The following is a 24,343-nucleotide window of genomic DNA, read 5'->3' as shown; positions in this document are numbered from 1 at the left end:
AAGTAATAAAAAATAAAATAAATAATAACAAGAAATAAAAAAAAGATGGTGCCTGCAACTCACTCACCCCAGGGGCTGATGTTAACGCTACTAACAAGATGGTCTTGAATGTTAGTAGTCTTAAGAGACAGGAATGGAGTGGTTCAAATTGTGCACACATGAGAAACTTTAAAACAAGATTAAGGTACCAAACCAGAACCTGAAAATGAGCTAGAGGGAACACATTAGTGAGTCCCTTTACAAATTGTATCACCATAGGAATTTTAAAATATGACGTTTCCTCAGAAGAGCGCTTGAAGATGGAAAGTGCCGCTAAATTACCTTTAATGGTTCCAAACTGGAGCACAAGATTGGCCAAATGGAGCAGAAAAGATCACACCACTCGTGTTTTGCATAGAAAAGGATCCACATTGTTATCCCTGCACCAGCCGCAGAATGTATTCCAACAGCAGCGGTACAAAGACTAAGTTGCTGGCCTGCTGGCCGAAAGCAAAATCTCCATTACGTCATCCGGGAGGTCCCAATCCTTGTATCTCTGCCTCTCAGAAACCATGCGTGAAGGCAGAGTGTCTTGACCTTTGCATGTAGGACCCGACCTTCCTCTTGCGAGAGAAGGTCCTCTCTTTGTGGAAGACGTATTGAAGTGAAGATGGACATGTCCTGAAGGTTCGGGTACCACGTCCTCCTCGCCAAATCTGGAGCAAATAGGATTTCCCCGATCTTCTCAACCTCCTGATCACATGAGGAATGACAGGGACTGGAGGAAACAAGTACAGAAGTCGAAACTCCCAGTCCACTATGAACACGTCTCCTAGAGCTCCTCTTAGGGGAAATTCACTGGACCAGTACAGTTTGCACTTGCTGTTGACACTGGTCGTAAACAGGTCCACTTGAGGGGGTCCCCAAAGGGTGAAGATCTCTTGAAGGACTTCCTGAACTAGTTCCCACTCGTGGGAGACTGTGCTCTGCCTGCTCGGAGCATCGGCCACCGTGTTCTCCTCTCTCGCTAGGTGAACTGCTGATAGAGAGATTCCTTCTTTTATTGCCCAGAACCAGAGCTGCATTGCCTCTCTGCAAAGTGGTGTGACCCTACACCTCCTCTCTTGTTGAGGTAGTACATGGCCACTGTGTTGCCCATCATTATCAGGACATTCTTTCCCTGTACAGAAGGCAGAAAGCCTTTAGCGCAAGTCCAATTGCTCTCGGCTCCAAAAGATTGATGTATAGTTTTGACTCTGATGGAGATCAACGACCGCTGATTGTCAGATCGTTGGCGTAGGCCCACCACTGCGTGTGTCCAAGGCCAGGAGAAGCTGGGCACTCTGAAATTTAGTGACCATCTGCGGAATGTCTTGAGCCCTCACCTTTGGTGGCGAGGTCTTTCACAAGGATGTATCCAGTGCAGCCCCAATGAACTGGAGTTTTTGAGATGGTATCACATGGGAATTCCAATTGAGGGAGAATCCCAGTCTGTGGAGAGAGTGGCAGGTGTAGAGGACAGCCCGCACTCCAACCGGCCATTTTGAAGTACCAGGAACGTTCACGCTGAAATATGTGACGTATGATGAGCAAATAAACCAGCAGGGAGCCGCAGTGGGGCTCTGTCCAGTACCCATCAGAAGAACAACGCCTATTGAAGTACCGATACCAAAGAAACCATGGACAGTAAGGTACCCATTGAGAAAACCATATCAACAAATGAAACGAAATGAAGATCGTCTAAGTACAGTCCCTGAAGAAGGCAAAAAATGTCTTCATGGAAGACGAATGGTGACAATACAAGAACCCAGACTGACTCACATATAGAAGAGATGGCGACCAGAGAATGACGTAAAAAGGAGGAAAACGCCATGGACAAGGGCCATCGTGAACCTAAAGTGAAAGGATGATGTCAAATATAAGAAGCTTAAACTGTAAGCATGACAACGATATTCGACCACTTTACGCATGTACATATGCTTGGAACAGCAAGAAAGCTAAGAAAATCGTACAGCTTGCTATGCTTTGTAGAAAGATACATATCTACCTCAAACGAAGCAAGTTATATGAGTATACTTCCTCTTTGCACAAGAAGCAGAATTAACCAAAGGTTACTAAAGGCCACACAAGGAGAGCTTCACATTTAGCAAAATCGAGAATAAGCGGTAGAAACGAAACTCAGCAGAGGCAAATCATGCCAAGAAAGCCAAGGTCGCATCAGTTCAAATGGACGAACAGTAGCTACAATAAATCGAAGCAAATAACAGAATATCCTGCTTCAGAAAGGTCAAGATAAGAAACTGAAGGCAGGTGGTGGGTGAAACGAAAATCAAATACACGAATTACATGAAGAATAGGCAAATTCACGGTGTCTGAATCACGTGACCAGTCGAGCGAGAAGAAGTGAGACTTTCACACCTACGCATGGCAGTGGGCCAGAAGCAGATACCAGAACTTTTCCAGACAGGAGATGCAGTCTCAAGGCCAACCACAGTGAAATAATTGACACATGGCCACTAAAGCGATGATTGAGTGTAACAATAATTGGAGGAAGGCTGGGGGAGCTAAAGGGCTCCCTGCACCTGGCCAACCATTCTGCGTGCTGCTAGGCAAAATGGAAAAGTATGAGTGGGGTTGGGAGTGGGGTTGATGCCAACCCAATCATAGTGGAGCAAGTAATCTAGGGTCCTATAGTTAGTAGAACCAATGGGACGTCATACTTTTAGTGACGTCTACAATAGCCATTTTGAGGGAAGGGCTTAGATGCCCCACCTGACAGTGTGAACCCAATCCCCTTACTCCGTTACCATATACAGATATAGTACCTATATTAAAGTTATCTTTCCTGAGGATTCCAAGATGGCGGCCGAGCCAGGCAGACGTGCAAGAGCGTAGCTCCGTCCCCCAGCTCGGTCCGTAATAAAGAAAAACTACAAATAAGCTGACAATTCACCCTCCGGAGGTAGTCTCCACAGAAGCCTGGCAGCGTGACACAAAACCGGACACTGAACACTCAGCAACGCGCTGGTAGAAGCAAGATCCCGCAGCCCGCGACAGGAGGAAGGGCGCCCACACGGCCCACTCCAAAGAGTCCCTGCAAGTGCAGATTGAACCGGGATCGTGATCGGAGAAAGGGACTCGCGAACCAAGCCCAGCACGCCACCCCTCGAGCATTCTGGCGCCACATACCAGAACCAGAGCTCCAGAACGACTGCCAGCATCCCAGGCAAGCGGCCCAGCTCCAGCGGAGACGCAGCACACCACGCGGGAACTCGGTACGCTGCAGCGGATCCCCGGACCCATCAAAAGGATTCCCTAACAACAGACCGCCGAGCCCAAACAGCGACGAAGAGCCAACAGGGGAAGAAGCTCCCCTTCCCATCCCCCGCCACACGGTGACTGGCGAGAAAACAAAGCCGCGCCGAGAAGCAGTTTCAGCGCCGTAGACCCCATCGCTCGCAGGAGAGGATAACTGCGACTATGAGGCCTCCACAGGGGAAAGGAGAAGAAAGAAACACACGGTAAGCCCACAGGGACAGCAGGTGGAACCTGAGTAACAGCAGGCAATCTTTCTACCGCGACTCCCCTTCCCCCGCCGGGCCCTTCATCGGCAACGGGCCAGGCCCCAGTCAGTAAGGCAAGCCCACCTCTAGACTCCCATCCAATTAATCCGACGCAGAAGAAAGCAGGAAACCCCAAGAGGGAGAAATAAGACACAGCCGGGGGCAAACAAGCAAACAACTAGCAATAAGAGATAGCCACGGGTACGGGGTTCATCAAAACATACTGCGCCCACATATCCCACTGAGAGGGACCCATCTCTCAACGAACGCCAAGGAAGAAATCTGGCCAAAGGGTGCAGCCAAAAAAGAGACCTCACTCTCAAAAGAAGCCCGAACGACCTGAAGGGACACAACGTGGGGCGGATACAAATACCCAGCGCCACGGGGAGAAAAGTCCCCATCACAACAAAGAAAGTACCCCCAAGCAACTGAAACGGGGCGACCCACAAGCCCAACTAGGCAAACAGACCCCAAAGGGGCAAGGAACCCCAATGAAGCGAGTATAATAGGAAGAATAATCATACGGACAAGACTAGACTAATACCGAAAAAGGCTCACACACATGTCAAGATCTAGAAGACCTCAAGGGCATCAGGCGACACAGCCATCCAGCAGCAAACACAGTCAAGATCAAAACTTAATTCAACCCTGGGGAACAAAGGAGCGAAACCGAAAACAAACATGCAAAAAGATAAGAGGAAGACACCCCCGGAGCCGTCAGAAGCCACAGATGCGGCCACGAAAGACGATATGAAAACACGGTTCAAAGAATTCCAAGACCAATTCATATCATCCACGCAAACACAGTTCAAAACCATGAAAGGCGAGATGAAACAAGCAATTCAGGAACTAAAGAAGGACTTGGGAAACCTGGAGGAGCGAACGGACCAACTAGAAAGAACAGTCCAGAACATAGATGAGGAAACACAGCAATATGCCGAGGCACAAGCACGACAGGCAAGTCTGGCCCAAGAACTAGAAACCCAATCTGAAGATTTAGAAAACCACTCCCGCAGGTCTAACATAAGAATCAAGAACATGGCGGAATCGGCCAAGGACAAAGACCACGGCACGGCAGTCCAACAGGTCTTCCAAGATGCTAACGGAGGGCTCAGGCGACGAAATCCAAATAGACAGAATACACAGGGTCGGCCCTCGCAGGTCGGGAGAACCAGGAGCCCGTCCAAGAGATGTGTTGGTCGCATTAACCCAATATATGCAAAAAGAGAAAATCCTAAGGAAGGCCAGGACTATAGACCACATAAGGATGAACAGCAAAGAAATACAGCTCTTTCAAGATCTGCCACAATCAACACTCGGGAAACAAAGAGAGATGGCCCAAATAACAAAATACTTGACAGAAAAACAAATGCGCTACAAATGGACCTTCCTATTCGGTCTCCTCTTTACGTGGGAGGAGAAACAACATCGCATCACCACATGTGAGGAGGGCCTCAAGATACTAAACATGCAAGAACAAGAGAATGAGTCAGAAACAGATATGGACACACGCCGAGAACAACGACCGCTAAGGGGTTGGCAAATAGATAATAAGAGAATGCGACACAAAACCCGGAATCGAGAACAGAAATAACACCATCCCAAGATAGAAGGAACAACACTCGTCACTTAGAAGACAGACAACTCTTACGCAATGATAAAAACAAACAGGGTCAAATGTCGCCAGAGATTGCGGCAGAGCCAAGAGACACCCTTGGAATCCACAACAAACTAGCAGGGTTTAGGAATCACTGCGAAAGACATTAACCTGAGTGTTAAGAGGACATTGTAACGCTCACCTGACTCCCACGGGGGCGCTGGCCTGGTTCGCGCTGCTGTGACCTCGTCTAAGGTGATGCGCAGGGTTCGGAAGACGGACTGGACCGGGCCCCAGATCTGGCTTGTCTGACTCGCAGAAGTATCCTTCTGTAGGTGAGAATAGGGGATAACTGTCTGCGGGGTAATGCAATCGGCCTCCCACTTACCCCTCTCACCCTCCTCAAAACCCTTCTGTGCTTCCCCGTAGCGTCTCACCTTAGGGTCTGGAAGGACGAGCTCTCCATCCTGCTTCTGATGCAGGGGCGCGTTGGTATCCAGTTACGTCACTGGATTTTCGGATGGGTGAGAACCAAACTTGCTTGGCTTCCAGGTAAGTTTTTCTATAAGTGGTTCCCCTTGTGTCCATGCATTAATGTTCTAATGCTAGTGTCTTTTTCCCCATAGGGGCCGGGGTACGGAATGCCGGGGAACAGGCACCGACCCGAGGTAAGCGGTGAAATCCTTGTGGAAATCAGGTAAGTCTTTAATGAGTGTTTTGGTAATGTCTTTTCATTCACTCATTAACTCTGATGTCTTTTTCCCCTTAGGGGCCGGGGTCCGAAAATGCCTGGATGCGGCGCGGACCCGAAATGAAAAGGGAATGACCCAACAGGTAAGTCTTGACATGGAGTTTTAGCTTCCCTTTTCCCTTCTTTCTCTCACCTTTGTTCTTGTCTTTATCTCCCTAGGCGCGGGGGCGCGACTGCGAATCCGGATGGTCGCTGCTGAACATGGAGGCGCCCTGTAAAGGTGAGTAGAATGCGGCGCTGCAGCGATCGATGCGATGTGCTTTTAAAAATGTCTTCCTTTTCAGGATTGTCGGCGAAATGTCTCTGGGATGCAGATTTAGCAGGTGAGGCCTTTTCCTTCTTCTGATCTCTTGTTCCCTTCCTTTGCAGGTGATTCAGGATGCTGGCAGATGTGGCAGAAGTCAAGATGCAGGAGCAAACATGGTGAGCGTCCAGCTGCTAGATGCAGAACAACGCGAAGCACGTGTGGCTGATCGGGTGTGGTTTAAATAGCCTTGGAAGAAGTTCCTAGAATGTGTCCTTCCTCCAATTAGGTATGTATCCTTCCCTGACCACGCCCGGGTGGTAAATGAGTCCCACAGGTAAAGTAGTTCCTTTCAGGCCTCAAGGAGGCCGGGGTTCTGCAGCATGGTCTGCATCAGGTAAGTGCACCCAAACACTTTCATAATGAGCCTGGCGCCTATGGCGCCAGGGCTGACGTTTTCTATGAGCCTGGCGCCATAGGCGCCAGGACGCTGTCCAAAGGGCCCCTATAAGGGGTTGTTGGGACCTTCCCCGGGGACTTGATGTCCGCTTTCGGGGACGCAGGGCCTGAGCCGGCTCCCCGGGAGCGGGCATCGTGACAGCCATGGAGCGAAGGCCACCCGCCCAAGCACCCATAGGGCCCATTGCCCTCCTCAGGGGAAAAGTTGCGGGGGAAGGGAGGGAGGGAGGGAGGGAAGGCAGGGAGAGTTGTGGGGGAGTTACAAGGGGGTAATTATCCAATCACCTGTACCAATGGACATACCTGCGAACCACATGCTAAGAGACAGAGCAACCAAGAGATGCAAAGGACAGGATGGGGCTGAAAATACTAACGTACAATATTAGAGGGCTGAACTCTCCCGTAAAAAGAAAGAAAACGGAACACTTTCTACACAGGGAGAAATTCGGCATAATAACACTACAAGAGACACATATACAGAAAAAAAGGAAATGACAACTCCACATAAGAGGCTACAATCAAATAAACCAGGCAAACGATGAGAAAAAAAAGGGGTCCTAATAGCATTCGCCAACCAACTCAATGCACAAATACGAGAAACGATGCCTGACAAAAAAGGTTGCTACCTATTGACATTGGCAACCATTTACGCTCCAAACATAGGTCAGGATGGATTCCTAAAAGATACACTGAATAAACTGGAACAGTTCGCAGTAGAAGTAATCCTGACAGGAGACTTTAATATAGCATGGAATCCGAGGGAAGACTGCTCAAACCCCAAACAATCACAACAAGGAACACCGTCACAAACCCTAAACAAACTGATGAAAAGGATAGCCCTAGAAGATGTATGGCGGAGAATCAGAGGCACAACCCCAGGATGTACATACCACTCATGAGCTCCAGAATTGATTACATATGGGCCACCTCGAGACTACTAGGAGAGATTCAGGACATAGAAAAAGGCCAGATCTCCCTATCAGATCATGCCCCATTGTGGATGTCACTCCCAAGATTCGTACATGCTCAGGGCTATGGCAGCGGACAAGGCCTAGAGAAACCTTACAGGATCCTGTCACGAGGGAAATAATCAGAGAAAAAAATAGCAGAATACTTTGAACAAGACGATACTCGGGAAGTTCCAACACCACACTATGGGAAGCCTTCAAAGCGGTGATAAGGGGACAAGTAATAGCCCTTAAAGTACAGAAGGACAAGCAAGCTAGAAAATGGGAAAACGAATTAGAAAACAAACTGGAAGAGATAAGAGAAGAGATGGTTGATAATAGATCTTTGAAAATAAAGCAAGCCTACCGACATATCCAAAGCCAGCTAGAAGCTATCAGAAACAAAAGAGCCGAAATGCAACTACTACACTTAAAACACTGGTACGCGATGAAATTGAACAAAGCGGACAAATTACTGGCGAGGCAGCTGAAAGGAAAACAACAAAACCATACGATAAAAACACTGAAAGACGAACAAGGGCAAAGGGTAACACAATCCAAAGAGATAAAAGAAATATTCAGAGACTATTACCAGAACCTATACACGTCGGACAAACCGAAGGAGGAGGAGGAGGAACAGAAAGCATACCTGAGGAGGATCACACTACCAACCATCACCCCAGAAGAAAAAACAATACTAGACAAACCTATAACAATAGAGGAAGTAACAAAAGCGATTAGAGAGCTCCCCAAAAATAAATCCCTAGGCCCGGATGGCTACACGGCCGCCTTCTACAAAACTTATACGCAAATTCTTTCCCCGATCTTAACAAACCTCTTAAACACCTTTAAAGATACGGCAAACATTGCTAAGTCAATGAACGAGGCAAAAATATTGGTTTTCCATAAGAAAGGCAAAGACCCCAAGAATCTGAGCTCATACCGCCTAATAGCATTAATAAATATAGAGTGCAAAACTCTACACAAAGGTCCTCGCTAACAGACTTTCGCCCCTGCTCCCCAAACTAATACATCAAGACCAATCAGGATTCCTCCCAAACAGGAAAACGCACGACAACATCAGACGAATTGCACACTTGATAGAGAAAGTGGGAATCACCATCACCCCGGCAGCAATTCTAGCGGTAGATGCTGAAAAAGCCTTTGACCGGGTGGAGTGGTCCATGCTGTTTGCATACTGGAGAAAATGGGCATGGGAAACACATACATAAACATGATATGGGCCAACTATAACTCACCCACGGCAAGAATTGCTGTAAACGGAGAACTCTCAAACAAGATCATCATAGGGAGAGGCACCAAACAGGGGTGCCCATTGTCCCCCCCTCCTATATGCAATCTTTCTCGAGCCACTGCTGGCAAAGATAAGAGCGACATACAACATCAAGGGCATAAAAATGGGAGGGCAGACGCATAAGACAGCGGCATATGCGGATGACAAGCTGATGACCCTAACCGACCCAATAAACTCACTACCTCACCTTATACGTGAAGTGGGAGAATATGGAACAATATCAGGTCTGAAAATAAATAGACAAAAGTCATCGGTAATGATCCTGGCCGGAGACATACAATCAATACAGAGAAAAACCCAAGAGCACCATCTGCATATGGCGGAACAAGGAATACTCTACCTGGGAGTCACACTGACCAACTCGATAAAAAACCTCTATGCAGGGAACTACACAAAGCTAATAGAGCAGGTCAAAAGAGACTTGGAAAGATGGAACCCTCTCTCGATATCTTGGTGGGGCAGAATCGCAGTCATAAAAATGACAATACTGCCCAGACTACTATACTACTTTCAAGCACTCCCAATAAGAATACCGGTGACATTCTTCAAGTCACTCACCATAGTAATAACAAAATACATCTGGCAGAACAAAACCCTGAGAATGTCAAACCAAGCACTAACGGCACAACAATCAGAAGGCGGCATGGCTCTACACCACTTCCGGAAGTTCTACAAGGCAGCCCATATGTGGGTCCTGAAGGAATGGATCCCAAACACATCTGAAAAAGTATGGGAGGCACAGGACAGAGTGGTAGCAAGATCAAATATGCGACACCTCCTATGGATCAAACGGAACACAGACACCAGAATGTCCGAATAAGCGAGATCATGAGATCAACCTTGGAAATATGGGACAGAGCTACCAAAATACAAACCCTGACAAAAGATCCAGCCCCCTTCATACCAATGCTGACAAACTGGAATTTCCCCCGGGCACGGAGAAAGGAGCATTCCAGAAGTGGTGGGAAGCAGATTGCACGAAAGCGGGAGACATGTATGATGGCCTACAGATCAGAACATTCTCGGAATGCCAGGAACTACTGGGCCTCACAGAAAAGGAAAGATTTCAATATGAGCAACTCCATCACTGGCTCACTACCCCGAGAATGACACAGGCATTAACAAGAACCTGACTCCATTTGAAACATACATCATGACCCAATCGGGGGAAAAAAAATGGTCTCCACAATATACAAATTCATAAATACCCAGACAGAGGAAATAAAATGGCAATATATGAAGAAATAGGAAACTACACTACGGAAAAACATTGCAAGGGAGCAATGGATATACATCTGACAAATAATTCCCAAGTGGACAAGGGCGATACAGACAAGAGAAGCGTGGATAAAAATGATCATACAATGGCACAATAACCCAGAAAGACTCCACCGAATGTTCAACACAACACAAGACAGATGCTGGAGGGGATGCTACGCAGTGGGCAATTGGAGGCACATCTGGTGGGACTGCCCGGAACTACAAAACTTCTGGTCAGAGGTAAAGACCCAAATGCAAGGAATGTTTAAAGGTGCAGAAACACTAGGTGAAGAGGTATGGATGTGCGGCATGTGGAACCCACGAGACAGGACATTAACAAAGATACAGAAGAGAAACTTAATGGGACTCCTCACAGCGGCTTGGCAAGCAATAGCACAAAAATGGAAACGAAAGATACCCCCTTCCAATCAAGAATGGCTACAGAGAATATGGGCATTTGTGGCGATGGAGAGAATCACATACAACATTCAAGGTGACAGACTTAAATTTATCACAGACTGGGGAGAGGTGATAGACTACCTACAAAGCGACTACATGCTGCAATGGTGCCCACACAAAATTTGCATTCTGGACATGTTTACGGGATGAGACAGAACACGAAGAGTGGAAGCAGAAGACAATGAAGGACGATACAATCAGTGAGGGGGAGGAGGGAGGGAGAGGTGGGGAAGGGATGATGCTGAAATCCCGATGTTTTTGTTTAAAGAAAAGGCCAATAAAAATATCTTGAAAAAAAAAGTTACCTTTCCTGAACCAATAGAATTGCATGCCAACTTTTAAGCGTTAAATGTCAGTGATGACGAGTTTTCAGTATAAATGATGCGTTTTTATGAAGTTCGTTGGAGTTGTGAAACGAGAGAGAAGATCACGCATTCTCTGATATTCATGAGACTCCCCGTTTTTTCTACTTGTCATTAAACTGGCTCCCTTTGCCAAACCGTTGAGTTGTCATTATTGATTTGGTGTTGGAGAATTAAGCTGCACCCCCATCCATCTCACGGGTGCTGCAATCTCATTTTAAAGTGCTTCTGGGCAAACCCCGACTGTATGGGCCTGTTGGGGGTCCCGGAGTACACAGGTCATGCTGAGATAATCCAGGGCTTGTTCACGAGAACGCGCCCTGATCAGCCAATCATTCAGGTAGGGGTACACTTGAATCCCCCTCTCCTGAGACTCGCTGCCACCACGGCCATCGGTTTGGTGAAAACCCTTGGGGCGGAGGTCAGCCCGAACGGCAGAACTCGAAACTGAAAATGAGAACGAACCAACAGTGAACCTCAGGTACTTTCTGTGCTTGAGATGGATTAGCCCATGAAAATAAGCATCCTGAAGGTCCAATGGCACCATTCAATCCTGGAGCTGGAGAGCCTGAAGGATCTGAGCAAGTGTGACCATCTTGAACTTGTCCTTCCTGCGGAACTTATTCAAGTATCTCAAGTCCAAGATGGGTCTCAGTCCTCCGTCCTTCTTGGGGATCAGGAAATATGGAGAATACCATCCTTTGTTCCTCTCAGTTACAGGTACTGGCTCTATAGCACATTACTCTAGCAGGCTCAAAATTTCCTGCAAAAGGAACGGATCTGGAGGCTTTAACAAAAGGCTTCCCGGTGTATGATTCTGAGGTCTCTGAATAAAGGGGAGGCAGTAACCTTGGGCTATGATTTCTAATGCCCAAGCATCTGAAGTAATACCCTGCCATGCTTTCAGATGCTGAGACAGTGCCTCCCCACCATGGTGTTGCGAGTCAAGACCTCAGAGAGGTTTTGAGGGGACTGAAGCAGTGGCTGGTGGTAGAGATGCTATGGCTTGGGTGAGCTTTGCACCTCTCCCTCGTCCACTGCAAGGAAATCTTTGTTAACCAGCCATTCCGCTCGCTCTTCCAACTGAGGAGCAATAGCGAAAGGATCTACCTCTCCAAGAAGGTCCACTGGGGTGAAAAGGATGATGCTTCCTAACAGCGGCACCTAGAGACTTTGCTGCCGCCTTCGAGGTCTGCAGCTTCTTAAGGCTTTCGCCAGCCTTGCTGCCAAAAAGAGAAGACCCGTCAAAAGGCATATTAAGGAGTCTAGACTGCACGTCCGGTGCAAATCCAGACTTCCTTAACCACGCAAACCTGTGTATCACAGTGCTTGCCACCATGGCTCTGCTGATACTGTCAGCAGAATGAAGACCTGACTGTAGAGACTCACACATGGCCTCCTTGCCCTCTTTTACAATGGCCAAGAAGCTGTTTCTTTCTTGCCCTTCGGGAATATGCTCAGCAGCCATGAATGCACAGTCCAATAGGGTGTAGGTACATTTTGCTAGTGCACATGTAGAATTGCCTGATTTGAAAGCCATGCTCCCGGCAGAAAGGACTTTCCTTGACCAGGCATCTATATGCTTATCCTGATCTGATGGAATGGTCGAATAGGCAGCTTGCTTGGAGGTAGCAGTTGCTGCTTCCACCACCAGGTTTCATGGGGTAGGATGTTAAGACAAGTAGCTGGTGTCACTACTTGACGGCCTATACCTTCTTGTAAAATTTGTATTGACTGACAGACTTGATTCCGCTGCTTCCCAGTTTGCACGTATTCACTTGGGTAGTGTGACATGAAAAGGGTAGGATTGGATCCCTGTGAGGACCTTTGTCCAGGATATCCGTGAGGTAATCCTGTTCGGATGGGCAGGCCTGCTCCATCCCATAAAATAAGTGACCCTGGTCATTAATTGTCTGTAAGATGCATCTATGTGATCATCTGGTTCTGGCTTGCCAAAATCCAACTCTGGTGAGGTGTATACCCCACTGGCTGTTTGTACATTTTCACGCAGGTCCTGCAACCTAGATTCCTCCAATATAAAGCTATCAGGGACATTAGGAGTGCCACATTGCAATCCAAAAGGTGGATCATTGTCATCTGAAGGCTTTGTCTTCAAAAATGGATGTGTGATTCTTAAAAAATCCTTTCGAGGTGTGAAGGATTTTTGAAATACTGGTAAAGGCGCCAATGGCTTCGAGCCAGATGCTGATGGAGTCGTCATTAAACTTGTTTTTTGCGTCGATGTCTTGGATGAAGACGTCTTGGGTGTCGATGGCACTGATGGCGTAGATGGAAGCGATGGCGTCGTGGATGACTTAGACATTGACTTGTCCAATGCTCGAAGGATTCCTCAATGACTTTTCATCGTGTCAAGGCCTCAATGGCTCTTGATGAGAATCTGGCCTTCGTCCCAGGCTCGAGGGCGCACAAGATTTGGTTCAAGCTCTTTCCTTACTGGCTTCAGAAGGCATGGTAGCAGCATGGTCTACTTGCCTCGAGGGTTTCTGACACTGGAAAATCTTTTAGAATTTCCTACCTGAATGATTCCCATTCAGATGGAGTAGAGGCCTTATTGGGGCAAGATATAGTCCTCTCTGGGGAGGGGTCAGACAAGGAAGACAAAGTAGGTGATTGTGAAGAGGTGCCGGCAGCGGACTTGGGAAAAGCCACCAACTTGCACACATTGGACGAACTCGGCGAGCCTGACGGGAGCGGAGCCGCCCCAGCAGAACGCTACGGCGGGGTTAGCTACCCACCTCACTGGAGTCGCCGACCCGGACTGGGAAGGGGGCGGGAACCTTGTCAGGAAACAGGCCGAGGAGGAGTAAGAACCCCGACATCAGGGGCCACCCCTATGACCCCAAGTCCCGGCGCCGCATGGATGCCGCCGATGGAAACGCTCCAGGAACAGTCCCCATGCTACAGGGGCAGGCGAAACTGACGGCAGGGAAACCCGGTCTTAAGGGAGGCGGGACAAAACCTTCCCAACCAATAACAGAGGAGCTAGGCAAGACGTCTGCTCATTGGTGGGGATTTGAAACCAGTGAAGTATATAAAAGCCCGCCTTTTCTAAACAGTGCTGGCTGTTATATTCACAGGACACCGAGGAGCACGCAGGCAACCCCGAGTGGTGGGCCTACCCAGATAACCCGAGTTAGAGGACCACAGCCTTATCCCAAGGGCAATTGGGGAAGGAAAAACCCCACGGTGAAGCAACCGCCAGAACTCTCAGTTTATTATTGATTTACTACACCTTTCAGTTATTGACTCTTTCCTGATCAACCACACGGCAATAATAAAGATTATTGCAGCACGTGTGTTGTCTCCTGTCTTTCATTTCCACAACTGGCGACGAAGGTGGGATACACGGCGGCGCGATGGAGGCATTGATCAAAACGCTGTCGGAAGGACAGCAGCAACTGCAGCAGTTGGTTCAGATACAAAACCAACAAGCAGCTGCCGACCGCCAAGCCTTCCAGCAGGCATTGCAGTTACAAAGCACGGTGCAAACTACTGCACAGGATAAACATCATGACACTATATCGAAGCTAACCGATATGGTGGCTAGCTCTAGGACGCAACCAATGGTCCCATCCGCATTACTACAAAAGTATAAAGACGGCGAGGACCCTGCCTTCTTTTTTACAAGTTTCGAAAGAATAGCCAGGAACGCACAGTGGCCCCCCGAACGATGGGGACAATATGTCGCCTCCTTGTTGTCCGGCGTCATGCAAGGAGCCTACCAGGCGGCAAACCCCACCGGTAATACTCCCTATGGTGAGATAAAGGCGGCTGTACTGGATCGCCTTGGCCTCGACGAAGAGGCCTATCGAATTCAACTAAGGGACACCAAGTTACGGCCTGAGGAAAACCCACGGCAGTTGTATTATCGAATAAAAGACCTGGCGGAAAAGTGGCTGTCAACTCCGACGGTCGTAACTCAACCGATACTTGACAAGATTATCCTTGAGCAGTTCGTAGAAGCCCTGCCAGGACAAATGCAGAGGTGGGTGAGGCAACATCACAGACCCTCCCTAACTGAAGCGGTGGATATTGCCTCGGCGTATCAAAAGGCTGGGTACCACAGGTTTCCACCCACAGGGATAACAGCGCGCATAGCAGCACCAATGACTGATGCCCCACTGACCAAAGGGGTCAGACCACAACAGTTGAGATGGAGACAACCCGAGGAGGCGGTTCGGAGGCCAGAAGAGAAGAGGTCTGGAATCGAAGACAAGTCTGCTGGGACCAGTCCAGGATATCGGCAACCTCAGTGCTTTGAGTGCAACGAATGGGGCCACATAGCCCGGTTCTGTCCCAGGAGAAGACCCGCTGAACCAATGGATATTGGGTACCTGCACGCGCTACAAGAAGAGAGCGTACCCGGTCCCTACATCGTGGACATACGAGTCGACGGCAGACCCACACGTGGTCTACTTGACAGCGGCAGCCGGCAAACCGCCATATCACCTACTGTAAGTAGCAAACCCAACTTACTCAACGTATCCATACCTATTAAATGTATACATGGAGATATAAAACATTATCCGATGAAAAATGTGGCTATTGAATTAAACGGGGAGTTGTCACCCTTGAGGGCTGCCGTCCTACCTTTTCTGCCTGCCCCGGTAGTCATAGGGACTGATTTACCTAACTTTGACCAGGCACTGATGACGAAGGAGGGGAGAAGGGAAGTAGGACCCGAGCCAGAACCCGGAAGGGGCATGTCTGGTCCAGGAACCCTCATCAATAAAAAGAGACAAAGCCGTATGGACTGGTGTCAGGCTTGTTATATGACTAGAGCCATCGACTGGAAATTAGAGGATAATGAGGATAGCATTAGGACAGAAACCCTAACGGACAACACCCTCAAGGTAGCCCGAGAGAGGGCTACACCGGAAGGGGACCCAGATCTTTCCAGGGGACCAGGATTTGTGCTTCATCAAGGTCTACTGTACCGAAGATATAAGGCAGATGATGGGACTGTTAAGGAACAGTTAGTTTTACCCAGAAAGCAACGCCCCATAGTACTGCAATTAGCCCACAACCATCCTTGTGGAGGCCACATGGCTTCGCTGAAAACGCAGCAAAATATACTCAAACGGTTTTATTGGCCGGGAATCTATGGGGAGGTGGCCCAGTTTTGCAAAAGATGCCCTACCTGTCAACTAACGAGTGGAGTAAAACCAGCTAAAGCTCCTCTACAAAAGATGCCCCTTATTACAGTACCATTCCAGAGGATCGGCATGGATATTGTCGGTCCATTGGATCCAGCCAGTAGAGGGTATAAATACATGCTGGTCGTAGTCGACTACGCTACACGCTATCCTGAAGCATTTCCCCTTAAGGGGACATCAGCCAGACAACTATGTGATCAACTCATACCCTTCTTTGCCCGAGTTGGCTTACCCTCAGAAATCATCACTGACCAAGGGACGAATTTCATGTCAACCTTACTACGAAAAGTGTGCGAACGCCTAAACATTAAGCATCTAAGAACATCCGTGTATCATCCCCAAACCGACGGCTTAGTCGAAAGATATAATAAAACGATAAAGAAAATGTTGAGAAGGGTGACAGGACCAGGTGCCCAGAACTGGGATAGGGCGATACCTCTTGTTCTGATGGTCCTTAGAGACACGCCCCAGTCCTCCACGGGGTTTTCCCCCTTTGAGCTCCTGTTCGGGAGACAACCCCGAACAATCCTAGACCTGGTTAAGGAAGAATGGGAGGCCTCCGAAGAAATGACCCTAACCGAATATACCGAGGAACTGAAGAAACATTTAAGCGCACTGCGTGCTTTGGCGGAAGCCAACCTCTCTCATGCCCAGAACATACAAGAGAAAAACTATAATAAGGGGAGCAGAATGAGGTGTTTCAGCCCAGGAGACCAGGTACTCGTACTCTTACCTACCAGCGCCAACAAATTACTGGCCAGATGGAAAGGCCCGTATAAGATCACGGATGTTCTCAGTCCCGTGACCTATAGGGTGCACCAACCTGACCGAACCAACCCGGACCAAATATACCACATCAACTTGTTAAAGGAGTGGAATGAACCCCTAGTATCAGCACTAGGAACCATCGGCGACATAGAAACGTTGGAAACCGCGAACCCGGACCCCGGTTCGCTGGACCACTTCCAGTGGGGGAACGCCCTATCGCCAATCATGAGAACGGAGCTACTGTATAGGCTACTACCCTACAGAGAATTCTTTTCCACCTTACCCGGGAGGAACAAAATACTTGAACATGAGATAAAAACAGAGTCAGGACAGGTGGTACGGCTCAGACCCTATCGGATACCCGAAGCCCGGAGACAAATCATAAACACTGAGGTAGATGAAATGTTGCACCTAGACATCATTGAGCCTTCAGTCAGCGCTTGGTCATCGCCCATCGTTCTGGTCCCTAAACCTGATGGCTCAATCCGCTTCTGCATGGACTACAGGCAGCTGAACAGCGTGTCTAGTTACGAAGCATACCCAATGCCACGGATGGACGAGTTGTTAGAGGGACTCGGCGCTGCCCGGTATCTGAGTACTCTAGACCTAACAAAGGGATACTGGCAGATCCCTTTGCGACCCCAGGATAAAGAAAAAAACGCCTTTTCCACACCGAGGGGACTGTATCAGTTTAAGGTTCTTCCTTTTGGCCTACATGGGGCACCTGCCACCTTCCAAAGACTTATGGACATCATCCTAAGACCGCATGAGGGATATGCGGCGGCCTACCTTGACGATATCGTCATATACAGCAAAACCTGGGAGGATCATCTGAACCACTTGGAAACGGTTGTAGCCGACCTACATAGAGCAGGCCTTCACATCAATCCCAGTAAGACCACGATGGGAACTCACGAAACAAAGTACCTCGGACACGTGGTGGGGGGCGGAATGCTGAAACCACAGATGTCCAAAACCGAGGCCATTCATCGCATCCCAACACCTGTGAACAGGAAACAAATACGGGCTTTTCTGGGGCTCGTTGGTTATTATAGGAGGTTTATTCCCGATTTTTCTTCCATAGCCGCGCCACTCACCGATGCGCTGAGACTCAAAGGGAACCCAAACCTGACCAATAATGAAGCCGCCCTAAGGGCCATAGACCTTCTAAAGGAAAGGATCACATCTGATCCGGTATTATGTTGTCCCGACTTTCAGAGGCAGTTCTTCCTCCAGACTGATGCCTCGGACCATGGCTTGGGCGCCGTCCTGTCTCAGGAACAAGAATCGGAACTGCGGCCCATATGCTTCATCAGCCGAAAGTTGCTGCCACATGAGTCGGCCTACTCCACGATTGAGAAGGAATGCCTGGCCATCAAATGGGCGATTGAATCACTCAAGTACTATCTGGTTGGTCGTCGGTTCACGTTGTTCTCGGACCATGCACCTCTGCAATGGCTTGCCCGACACAAAGATACCAACCAGAGGGTTCTCCGCTGGTTCCTCTCCCTACAACCCTTTGACTTTCTGACTCTGCATAGACCAGGCATATTTCAGCTGGTGGCAGACTACCTGTCCAGGTGCTCTCACTGGCCCGATCGGCCAGATCCCGGGATGAGTATGTGTGAAGAGGTGCCGGCAGCGGACTTGGGAAAAGCCACCAACTTGCACACATCGGACGAACTCGGCGAGCCGGACGGGAGCGGAGCCGCCCCAGCAGAACGCTACGGCGGCGTTAGCTACCCACCTCACTGGAGTCGCCGACCCGGACTGGGAAGGGGGCGGGAACCTTGTCAGGAAACAGGCCGCGGCCCGCGGCCGAGGAGGAGTAAGAACCCCGACATCAGGGGCCACCCCTATGACCCCAAGTCCCGGCGCCGCATGGATGCCGCCGATGGAAACGCTCCAGGAACAGTCCCCATGCTACAGGGGCAGGCGAAACTGACGGCAGGGAAACCCGGTTTTAAGGGAGGCGGGACCAAACCTTCCCAACCAATAACAGACGAGCTAGGCAAGACGTCTGCTCATTGGTGGGGATTTGAAACCAGTGAAGTATATAAAAGCCCGCCTTTTCTAAACAGTGCTGGCTGTTATATTCACAGGAAACCGAGGAGCACGCAGGCAACCCTGAGTGGTGGGCCTACCCAGATAACCCGAGTTAGAGGACCACAGCCTTATCCCAAGGGCAATTGGGGAAGGAAAAACCCCACGGTGAAGCAACCGCCAGAACTCTCAGTTTATTATTGATTTACTACACCTTTCAGTTATTGACTCTTTCCTGATCAACCACACGGCAATAATAAAGATTATTGCAGCACGTGTGTTGTCTCCTGTCTTTCATTTCCACAGTGATTCATGATGCCTTTTCTTTGAGACGGATGCCCTCGAGGAACATCGAGTCGATCGCATTGACGCACATCGCCCTCTGCCAAAAAAGAAATTCTTAAGCAGCTGAAGCTGGATATTGAAGATATCAAAGATGAGGAATACGTGGGAGGACCCAATCCATTCCAAATAAGAATTGTGGATAAGATAGTACCAGGTCTGTGGTATTAGCTTTCATAGACCATGTATCAAACCCCAACACTTCAAAGGACTCTCTAATGTCTTGATAAACGGTTCCCATGATAAGAGAAAAGAAAAACATACCTCTGTGAAACATATGACATATCGCTATCAATTCTGCAATTCTGTGAACATGGAATGGCTACCATTATTTGCCTTGCTACTGCTAACACTGAAAAAACGAAGGCTACATGGATCAGATCAAAACAGATTTTTCAAAAACATGTTTCAAAAACAGTCATGCATCAGTATCAATGTGACAGGCCATGCACCATTGTGGAACTAAACTTTATCTTTACAGTTTTCCTATTTTTGAGAACTTGGAATGAACTCACCGCTTTCAAAGAAGCGGACATGTGGTACTCCCACCCCTACAGATAAGGGGTGTATCGGCCACTTTTACTCCCTAAAAATAGGAAAAAACTACCAAAAATAAATAAATAGGGAGTAAAATTTCTCCCAGCAAACAACTGTTAAACACGTACCACCTTGTTCCCCCGCTTTCACCCAAACAGATCCATGGATATGTTTGGACCAGTAGTCTAAGTAGTAGAAGAGGAAAAAGATTACTATTATTGCTTCCTGATTGGAACAAGTAAACATGTGCCTTTAATGCACATGAATAACCAGGTGCTAAAATATATGTTTTACTCACTTTCAAGATACTCCCATTGGCAAATAGACTTGCCTTTTTACTCCCAAGAAAATCATTTTACTCCCAACAACTTAGGGAGTATTAGATACTCCAACTTTAAAATCTTATCTGGAGCACTGGATACTCCCTCGGAAAATGTGTGCTCAGTTCATGTGCCACTTATTCAGTCAAAAACAATTACAAGCAGTTTCAAAATGCCAATGCCATAAACCAACGATATATGTTTGTAGGCCACCCTTTTGAGATAATCATAACACAAAAAAGTCTTCCACATGAACAAAGATTAAATCAGAAAAAATGCCTTTCCAACAATGTTGCCATCTACACAAACATATTCGAGACCCCTCATCAACATACATAAAAAGTCATAATGATATATGCACATTGTTAGCAAATGTTATATAAAAGTTCTACACAAGTTGATTTCGGGTAATGCACATTTTATATTATAAAGATTACAGACAAAGGCCACCAGAGGTATTAAGCAGAACCAAACAATGTCCATTTAAATTAACTACTTAGTTTGGCAACAATGTTAGACTTTTCAGGATGTTTGATTGGTGAATGTTTTTGGGCACTTTTCCTGCACGTGGCTGAAATCCAATTTTTAGACCATGGGTTTTAATTGGCAAGAGTGTAAAAACAATATTGTGCATGAATTGAAAATGTATTTTTTCGAAAACCGGCTTTGCAACCCACCCAGTCTTTCTTTTTGTAGAGGATAATCCTTACTACAATGTATCCACTTCCTTTCCCATTGTACCACTGCCGATTCTTGCCCGTTACCCACGTGTTCACTGTGGGCCAGCACAGCTGTGTCCTCGCTTCCATGCCATCAATGCTTTTTAGGCAGTATTTGTGACACGTTCTGGAGCACCTCCAAATACCCTATGTGGCAAAATACTGTGATGCCCTTTAAATCTCTAGTCAGTTCTTTGTAGCACACAATCTTTATAAGGGCTATATGAGGAGGTGACCCAGGCGCGCCAGCCATTTCTTCCTCCTCCACTCTGCCGCATTCAGTGGGGGGATGTGTGAAGGCATGATAATGAGTATTGGCCTCCCATGAATGTGTGTTGGCAGTATGTTGCAGAAGTGATTGCCACTTTCCCACCAGTATGCCTTCTGATTTGTGAGAAGTCCACCATAGATGGTGGCTTATGGAATGGGATTATTTTAGTAGTTCACAACCTTTTTACCCTGCAGCATTTACTTTCTTGGGCACAGACCTTGACTCATGCCAAATTGATGCCTGGTCTGTGGCAACCTCTTTCGCATTACTTTGGCAATGCTCCCATGCCAGTCGGTGAGCACTGAAGAAGTTCAATTGATGTAACAGAACAATGCTTCTCTATCGCAACAGAGAAAGTACATTCTGGGGCCTGGACAGACACAGAGTTTATCATTTATTTAGTTCTCAAGCCCTGGATGTGATATAGGCAATACTTGGCACCAAACGTAGGACTTTGCACTGTTCATCATCTTCAAACCAAAGACCTTTTCTATTGAGAGCATAGTCCAGTGCTACTTGTTCTTAGTGCCATGCAACCTGCGCTGCAGGGAAGAGGTATTTTCTTAGGTCTTTGTAGCAGGAGACCCTTCACATGAATTATAGACCCAAGAACAAGACATTTTTGAGAATGACAATGCACTAAATAACGTGTTCATCCTCAGAGATACCTTAAATTATCAAGTATGTGCTAATTGCATTTCTCTTTAAATCGATCAATGGTTTGCCACAACTGGCGCCGTGAGGTAATGAGTTATATCAAAGCAAGCAACTGTCAAACACAATATATTTAGAATCCCACAGACTCCATTTGTTTGGTAATTCACTTTCTTCAGCCTGAAATGTTATAGTAATTTCCTCTACACTAGACATGTTGTAGTCTGGGTCTATGTCTTTATTGTCTAATGTCTTGAAATTCTGTCGTAGAATCAAAATGAGATAAATCTTGCGGCTGTGATGCAGTCTGTGACAATGGAAAACCCTCTCTGAAACTTGCAAATCTGGCTTTGAAGGTGTACATTGTGTTAGTTCTTAATTGGCCCCGAATTTCGTTACCTTTTCTGTTTATAATGGCAGCTGAGAAAAACACATTAAGGAGTACCAATGGACTTTCATCACCTTCCACATCTCCAAAATGAAGCTTTACTCTAATTCAATCTACTTCACTTGGACATCCCCATGATAAAATTACTAAATCACTATACATGCACAGTTCCAAGTTTACAAAAGAGAACATTCTTGTAAACGCACAAGGCAACCTTGAATGGACCTGTGATTCATGGGGTGTGTCATATGGTACGGTGAAAAGAGTGTCCATTACATTATCATCCTACGGGAAAAGAAATTAAATGTATCACAGCAATAATTTTGATACAAGCTAATAGCATGGGGCTATACATTCCGCTAGGCATAGAGCAGAGGCCTGCAACCTTTGGCTCACCAGATGTTTTGGACCACAATTCCCACCAGCTCTAGAGAGCGCAGTAAATGGTGAGGGATCACAGGAGTAATAGTACAAAATATCTGGAGAGCCACAAGCTGCAGACCCCTGGCCTATAGACTGCACAGACGTACATTAGTAATATACATGCGTTCACTTGTAACTGCAGACAACCAACCCCCGTAAAGCACAACAGCTTGCCGTACTTGCACTCAGTGGAATGGGTCGGGTGGACCAGAGAAAAGAGTGTCCCTCAGGGTCTCCTCCTGTGGGACAAGGAGGAAAAAGAGGCAACATTTTTGATAAAGAATATGGATGGGCTATACTTTACACTAGATCAGGATACTAAACAGACGTATATTAGTGGCATGCATGCTCTCAGTTGTGACTGCACGCAGACACCTAACCCCTGTAAAGTACAAGGCAAACCAGGCGGCATACTACACTTTGTTGGATCCAGATACTGGAGTGACTGTCCAGGTATCATCCTGTGGCAAGGTAATGAAGATGGACAGGAGCAGATGGCACAATTATCAGTCAAGCAAATGTGATTTGGCAATACTTAGCAATAGGACTACACTCTACCATGACAAAAATGATTCACTCCACTGCTCTAAAGTGTATCCAAACAAATAAAATATTAGCAGTACTGAATAAAGTAACCATGACTTAGATACAAATATTAAATGCTAGATTTTGTAGGATAATGATAATACTGAGAACATGTCTTTTCCTACAGAACACAAAACGAAATGAGACAACTGTCAAAGGTACGTTTATAATGCTTGAAATGGGTTGGGGCAATACAATGCACTATGGCTACAAACTATACAGACTGATATCGTTGCTATTCATGCACTCAATTTTAAACAGGCACCCCAAAGACACAAAGCAATACAGGGAACATACCTGGGTAGTGTGAGTTGTTTCAGAGAGTGCTGTGAAAGCACCCGATGCCCAGCTCTTCTCATGCATCAAAGAAAATATAGAGGACAAGATGATAAAATACTTTCTACTCGGCTCACAAAACCTGAAGATACATGTACACCTCTCAATTGAAAAGCGTGTATAAAAGTAAAATTAATGGGGAACACAACTATGACTGGCATACATGTGTACAGTGAAATTTCCCGATGGGCAACAAAACACAAAAAGCCTTTTTTTCATGCAAATAACAAAAAAAGTGCTAATTGAACAAGACACTGCATTGCCCACGAAAAAGGACAATACAATGAGTTATAATTGTTGCATAGATTATATAAATAGTAAAACTAGAGACTGTTCTACCTAAATCGACAAAGCAATGGCGAGTGACATACCTGGGAACCATGCAGTGTCACGGATGCCGCAGAAATTACTCCTGAGAGTTTGAGACAATGCCAACTGTTATTTTATTGTGGGGCTTAGGACTGTCCCTCTCTCTCGTCTTAATATGACCATCCTCCCAAACTCAGGAGTATTTAACCCCAGATAGGTGCTCACCCCCTTACTGACTAAACAGTCGTCCTATACTATGGATGGTTCCCTAATTGCTGGCTATTTTAAGCTCTCTCAGGGACGTGTTAGTGTTCTAATGGGAAATTGGGACAGTGCCTTGCACTTATGCTGTTGGATTAAGTATGGTTCAAGCAAGGCCACACTTACCTCTTCCCTCCTATTCTTACTGCCTTACATCTCCTCTTACTCCTCCCACCAACCTTCTGTCCCTCCAATATTTCACTCTTCCCAAGTCTCGTCTCCACTCTTTGATGTTACTTCTCCTCCCACTCACTTCAGTACTCCTCCTCTTCAT

General features: G+C 47.1%; 1 protein-coding gene and 1 long non-coding RNA gene across 6 annotated transcripts in view; both read right to left on the bottom strand.

Annotated features, from left to right (window-relative positions):
• The window catches only part of LOC138491222 (uncharacterized), a 32,838-nt gene extending 9,286 nt beyond the window's left edge, over positions 1-23,552 (bottom strand). Inside the window, exons 1-2 of the long non-coding RNA XR_011275980.1 lie at positions 23,461-23,552; positions 22,758-22,817 (exon numbers count right to left, since the gene is read on the bottom strand). This is a non-coding gene — a long non-coding RNA (uncharacterized lncRNA). The remainder of the gene's footprint in view (positions 1-22,757; positions 22,818-23,460) is intronic.
• The window catches only part of ENTPD4 (ectonucleoside triphosphate diphosphohydrolase 4), a 491,672-nt gene that overhangs the window by 427,477 nt on the left and 39,852 nt on the right, over positions 1-24,343 (bottom strand). The gene's annotated exons all lie outside the window — the stretch shown is intronic.

The sequence above is a fragment of the Ambystoma mexicanum genome, chromosome 10 (genome assembly GCF_040938575.1).
Source record: "Ambystoma mexicanum isolate Mex_15411 chromosome 10, UKY_AmexF1_1, whole genome shotgun sequence".
NCBI classification, from domain to species: Eukaryota; Metazoa; Chordata; class Amphibia; order Caudata; family Ambystomatidae; genus Ambystoma; species Ambystoma mexicanum.
This window is presented reverse-complemented; position numbering and strand designations above follow the sequence as displayed.